Source organism: Lissotriton helveticus, chromosome 9 (genome assembly GCF_964261635.1).
Source record: "Lissotriton helveticus chromosome 9, aLisHel1.1, whole genome shotgun sequence".
NCBI classification, from domain to species: Eukaryota; Metazoa; Chordata; class Amphibia; order Caudata; family Salamandridae; genus Lissotriton; species Lissotriton helveticus.
Genome location: NC_136070.1, coordinates 705,722,198 through 705,728,197, shown reverse-complemented (window position 1 = coordinate 705,728,197; position 6,000 = coordinate 705,722,198).

Sequence of the window (6,000 nt, the reverse complement as noted above, 5' to 3'; positions counted from 1 at the left end):
CGACATTTTTATCTTTAGGTGAGGCTGCCATATGTATCAAGACGCTAGTAGATGGCTGGGGGGATGGTAAGGTATGAACAAGGGGAGTCTGAGTAGAATTAGGGGTTTGAGAAACAGCTGTACTAATCACATCCATAAGTAATGTATCACTCTCTGGTCTGTTAGGGCTCCGTACATTAGCAAAATGGCCCATAGAGGACCGTTTTGCAGAAGCCAGGTCCTGTGATACTCTTCTTTCCATCAAAGAGATCCCCTCGTCTATCAGTGTATTTGTTCTTACAATGAAATTGTCTAGAGTGCCTGTTAATTTCTTCCTCCCCGCTACTGCCCTGCTTCTTGTCTCACGCATCTCCATGCTAATTATAAAGTATCACTTGAGGTAACCGTCTCAAATAGATGTAGCCACCTTTATAGGACAAAAAACCCTTGTCAATGAATACAATAAAGTAAGCAAGATCTATTCAAGCTGCCCACCCTTTTGCTGGCGTACAGATAGTTAAGTGGCAGATATATACAGCTCGAAAAATTTGATCAGGATTACTGGCCCAGTCCGGTCTCTTCTGGCCGATGAGGGCCGTAGAGGGCCCGCCCTTTGCCCGGGCGTCCCGCGACGCTGGGGGCTCTGCTTCTTATTCGCCCCTCCTGGCGCTCTGATCGCGTCAGGGGAACGCGCCGCCGCAAAGGCTGCCGGGATATGTTGTCCCGGGGCGGCGGCACGGTTGGTGGCGGTGTGGGCTGCTGCGCTCCTGCGCTCGTCTGTGTCTGGTGCCCAGGGTCGGGTAAGGCTGCTCAGGTCCCGCTCGGCTCACGCAAGCAGTAAGTAGTATTGTGATTTAGTCTCCCCCCGCTCCATCGAGGGCTCTGCTTCTTATTCGCCCCTCCTGGCGCTCTGATCGCGTCAGGGGAACGCGCCGCTGCAAAGGCTGCCGGGATATGTAGTCCCGGGGCGGCGGCGCGGTTGGTGGCGGTGTGGGCTGCTGCGCTCCTGCGCTCGTCTGTGTCTGGTGCCCAGGGTCGGGTAAGGCTGCTCAGGTCCCGCTCGGCTCATGCAAGCAGTAAGTAGTATTGTGATTTAGTCTCCCCCCGCTCCACCGAGGGCTCTGCTTCTTATTCGCCCCTCCTGGCGCTCTGATCGCATCAGGGGAACGCGCCGCCGCAAAGGCTGCCGGGATATGTAGTCCCGGGGCGGCGGCGCGGTTGGTGGCGGTGTGGGCTGCTGCGCTCCTGCGCTCGTCTGTGTCTGGTGCCCAGGGTCGGGTAAGGCTGCTCAGGTCCCGCTCGGCTCACGCAAGCAGTAAGTAGTATTGTGATTTAGTCTCATTACAGCACGTGTGCACACTCTTTTCACTTTGTCTCCCTTCCCCATTACTGCCCGCCCAGCCTTCTGCCCCCACCCACTTGGGCTTCCAACAAATCTCTAGCTCGGCACAGCTAGGGAGTGGAGCCTCCCCTCCCCCCCCCCCCCCCCCCGAAACCTTGTGATGTCACAAAAGACATCCAGGCAATATTAGAGTGTTAGCTCCCACCAACCACAAATTAACTCAATCCAGTGTTCCAATTTATTCCCCCTGCTAGCTATCTTTAAAATAATTCAGAACTATTAGCAAGGGCATCATACTGCCCCTCGATGTCCCAAAGTCATTCAACGTGGAATGCCATCAGAATACAAGAAATGTTTATTCTGCTCTGGTTCTGAAAATTTTAAGAATTAACTCTTCCAATTTATTTTAAGAGACGAACCCCCTACAAATTAAACTGGAATGGATGCAGATTTGAACTTAGGTATGAGGGACAGCATTTCCTGCATCCTTGTTGCTGTCTCCCAGGCCAAATCCTGAAAGATGTAAAAAGAATAGCCATCTGGAGGGGTGAATCTTCGAAGTTCTCCGGCAATTGACAAAATTCTCTTCTTAATCTTATAGACTTGAAAGAAAAGAATTATAGTGCGAGACCTGTTTACAGATGTAGGTGGCCCTGACCGAATCCTATGTGCACGTGCAATGGACAAAAGAGCAGCCTGGTATATTACCCACGCTGCCAGACAATGCGTAGGTAAGAAGAAAGTTGGTAGTCCATTTGACATCGGAGTGATCGGTATCCTTGGAAATCTCTAAGCCCTCTGGCACTTCCACTAAGCAAAGATTCATTATACGGGAGTGATTTTCTAGGTCCTCACATATGTGCTTAAGGAGTTTCCTTTGCTCTATCATCACTTCCTGCTTACCCTCCACCCAAGTTATCTGTATTGCCAGCCTCTGTAACTTTGTATCAATTGCTTTATGTGTGTCCCTAAGTCCGCTAAGTTGATGCTGAATAGATTATATTTTAAGTTCCAGATTATCAAATCTATCAGCTTGATTGTCTTTGACAGATCATATTTTTTAATAATCATTTTCAGTGTGGATATAGTAGCCATAGAGGCTGAAGAACAGGTGGAGGTTGCCTCCGATTCCTCTGTTTCGGAGATAACAGATGTTGGTGTGATATTCACTAGTTCAACCTTACTAAGCTCCACATTCCTGCCATCATTGTTAGCATAGATCTCTTTCATCCAGCTTCTCTTCTTATTTTGGGAAACCCTGTTTACATAGCATAAGAAGCATGACTTAGTGAGGCATTGATATTAGGTAGAGCCCATTGGGAAAGGCATAGCCGAATTGCTGTCTCTTGAGCCTTAGCTTTGGAAAGGATATAAAGTGCACTCTGTACAGATAGATTTTAGTTAGAGTTGACTGTTCTTTCTGGAGCCTCACTCAGATCGTTAGGAGGACTGTGCTTTGGTACGAGAGCTTGGCCAGTCCTTTATTGCCAGTATCCCGATGTGCATATAAAGCGTCAAATTCTGGTGAATTCAGATTAGCCACAAGAATTTGCTTCTCTGCTCTCCCAGCTAAGAACGCTAACGGCTGTTCAGCCCAGGAATTTACATGGAGGGATGTCGAGAGTGGCATTACATTCCCCTCCTCATTAAGAGTGCTTCCAGTATAGGGCTTAATTGCAACTATGTCCTCTCATGTCATTATAGCATTAGGTGTCATATTATCTTAATTAAGTTCATACTGGAGATGAGGCAGAGAGCATGCAGGCACTGCATTCTCAAATGTGATAGCCCTTCTGCTTTTAGATAGGATATCCGCGCCCCGCTACACCACAACAGCTAGACCATCTGCAGCATTTCGACTATTCATTACTTCTGAGAGGCCAGGCTGAGTATCATTTGTTAGGCTGTTATCCTACAGGTTGCCCCCAGGGGGGCCACTCATCATCATTCGTATCAGCCATAGTAATTGTGCTCTGTGTGCTATGTGCCTCCGTCACTCCGGGTGAGAGTAAGACAGCCCCCATGAGAGACTCTGAGCTTTTCGTGACGTCCCCCTGCCACCAGAGTTTGCTGGATTTACTAGATATATTATATTTACACAAGTCTGTTTTCGAAGTAACAGGATTTCTATATCTGCTAGTCCTAATTTTAATACTGCCCATTATCCAGCTTCAAAAGTGAGGACCTACAATAATACTACGCTGTGATCTCCAGCTCAGGGCACACAAAAAGGATGATGGTTTATAACAATTCTAACTCAAATTAGTCAAAATAATCAAGTTAGAATATAAGACAATCAGATTCCTACCATTCAGTCTCTATTTAATCTCATACAACCAGCAGGAAAGTTTATCAAAAGGTCTCTGCTATGGTGCCCTGGGAAGTCACCACAAAAAAGCTCTTAATGCTCACTATTCATGATGCCCCGAATCCTAGCTCCACTCAGTCCCCCCCCGTGCAAGGAATACACGAAAACGGAGTAGAATAGCAAATCTCCAAAGTATCTCTTGGCTTATTAAAATGTTTTCTTATCGTTTGGTGCCACCTAGTGGACTGCTGATCGGAATCGTACCAATTGGCATCCGGAATGTCTATGTGTGAGAATGCCAAGCAAAATGCAACCTGTGTAAGGGTGCCATGACAAATTGGACCTAACCACAACAAAACGAACACCCAGTGTCATTAATGGAGGAAATGTCACACAGAAATTGCTTTATATAGCGCATACTGCGCTATATAAAGCGCACGGGGTCTCGGGGGTCCGTTGTGCAGCCCCATGGCGGGCGATCTGCAGCAATCCTAGACGGCGAAATCGGCAACCAGTGGCACCCCCGGGCTGCGGAAGGGGAGAGGCATGTCCTGAGCCTCACTTGCTGTCCCGGGACCCTCTGGGCACAGAGTTTTCTTACGTGGACGGCCCCGGTGCGATTCAAAATGGCGGCCGATGCTCCCGACTCTCAGGAAGGTCTTCTGGGCTAACGCTGTGGAGAGCCAGGAGTGGACCATTGGTGATGTGGCGCCGTATCTGGCAGTAGGGGTGAGTCTGGCGATCTGCTCTGGGGGCCCCCCTGCAGCGCTGAATATCGTCGATTTCCCCTGCGTTCCTGCCTGACCCTAAGATGGCGGCTGCGCTGCTTTGATCGGAGCCTTCTCTAGACGCTCCTTGCAGAACCCTGGATGAACGCAGGGAGAGTGCGCGGAAATAGTGCAGCCCTCAAGCCATCCCCAGGCGCGCCTGCCCCCTGTGTGCTGCTTTGGCCCCCGTCGCCTCGACGTTGGAGGACTCCACAAGGCTGAGCGGCATCTCTGGGACCCACAACCTATTGGCACCTTAAATTGCGGAAGTGTGAGCGGAGAGCCCCTGTTGACTTCCGGATAAGCCCTACAAGTTTGGCAGCACTTGCACACGTGCTCCAAAATGGCGCCGCCCGACTCCGAGCACTGCACTGCTGTAACGGCCGGAAACTGCCTGCTTTAGCTCAAGCTTACTGTCCCAGCCTCAAACGGTCCCCATATTGGCTCAGTACGGCTGATTCACGACCAGCTCATGCCGCCTGACCTGAAAATGGCGGAATTGGAGACCTCGACGCCGCGCGCAGCGCGCACCTGCACGCCTAATTACCGAGCGGTATTAGGTGAGTCCACAGCCTGTCTTCCAGATGTTTCATCTTCACGGCAGTGCTTCCTGCAGAAAATCGGACAGCCCTGCGGGCGTCTGCGAGTAATGCATTTCTCCATCAAAATCGCCATCCGCTTAACTCTTTAATTGTGTGGTATTTATTTTAAACACTTTTACAGCTACGCAGCAAATAGTGCCAGCTGCACCGTTTAGGCCTTTTACAGCTGCACAGCAAGTAGTGCCAGCTGCACCGTTTAGGCCTTTTTACAGCTGCGCAGCAAGTAGTGCCAGCTGCATCGTTTAGGCCTTTTTACAGCCTGACGGCACATTAACCCGGATTATGCGCCCCCTTTTTGTCCTCTTATTTCTCCTCACTACTGCTCTCCCAGTAACACCCCTCTCATCTCTCCCCCACCCTCCTTCGCCCCATCTTCTCAACATGGCCACCTCTCGAGTTAAGACTGGAGCCAATTGCTACAAAATCATTTATCCTCCCAACCAGTCTAAAGCTACAATAAAACGACTGAAGCATAACACTATTGAACGTTTCCCGGACTCCCTTTTTGTGGATCAATTTTACAATGGTCGTCTTGGGAGGCTCAAAAACGATTTCATCTTCTTCACTCGCGACACCCCCTCTTGGTCCAACAGTTTTTACAAATCCCTTAATGTCACCTCCTCCTCCTCTATCCCTTATGGGAAACAACTAAAAATGTCCCCCTCTGGGTGCTTCAATGGCTACCTCACTATCTCACTCTATAACAACGGTACTGTCATGATCCAAGGCAAAGACTCCTGCCTCTCGCTCTTTGACCACCTCTTCCCCTCCTTACTCCCCTTCTCTGCAACCGGGTTTCCCCTTGACTCTCCTTCCAGCTCCACCCATTACTCCCTTTCTCCTCCGCCGACCCCACCTCACTCCAATTGGCTGCAATCTCGAGAAGCGCAGGTCGGCCCTCTTCCCTCCCCCCCCAACTTACCTCATCTCCTATTCCTCCCCCCCACAGTATGTACCCTCCCACATTACTTCAGCCTTACCACTAGCTAACACTCTCCTCGT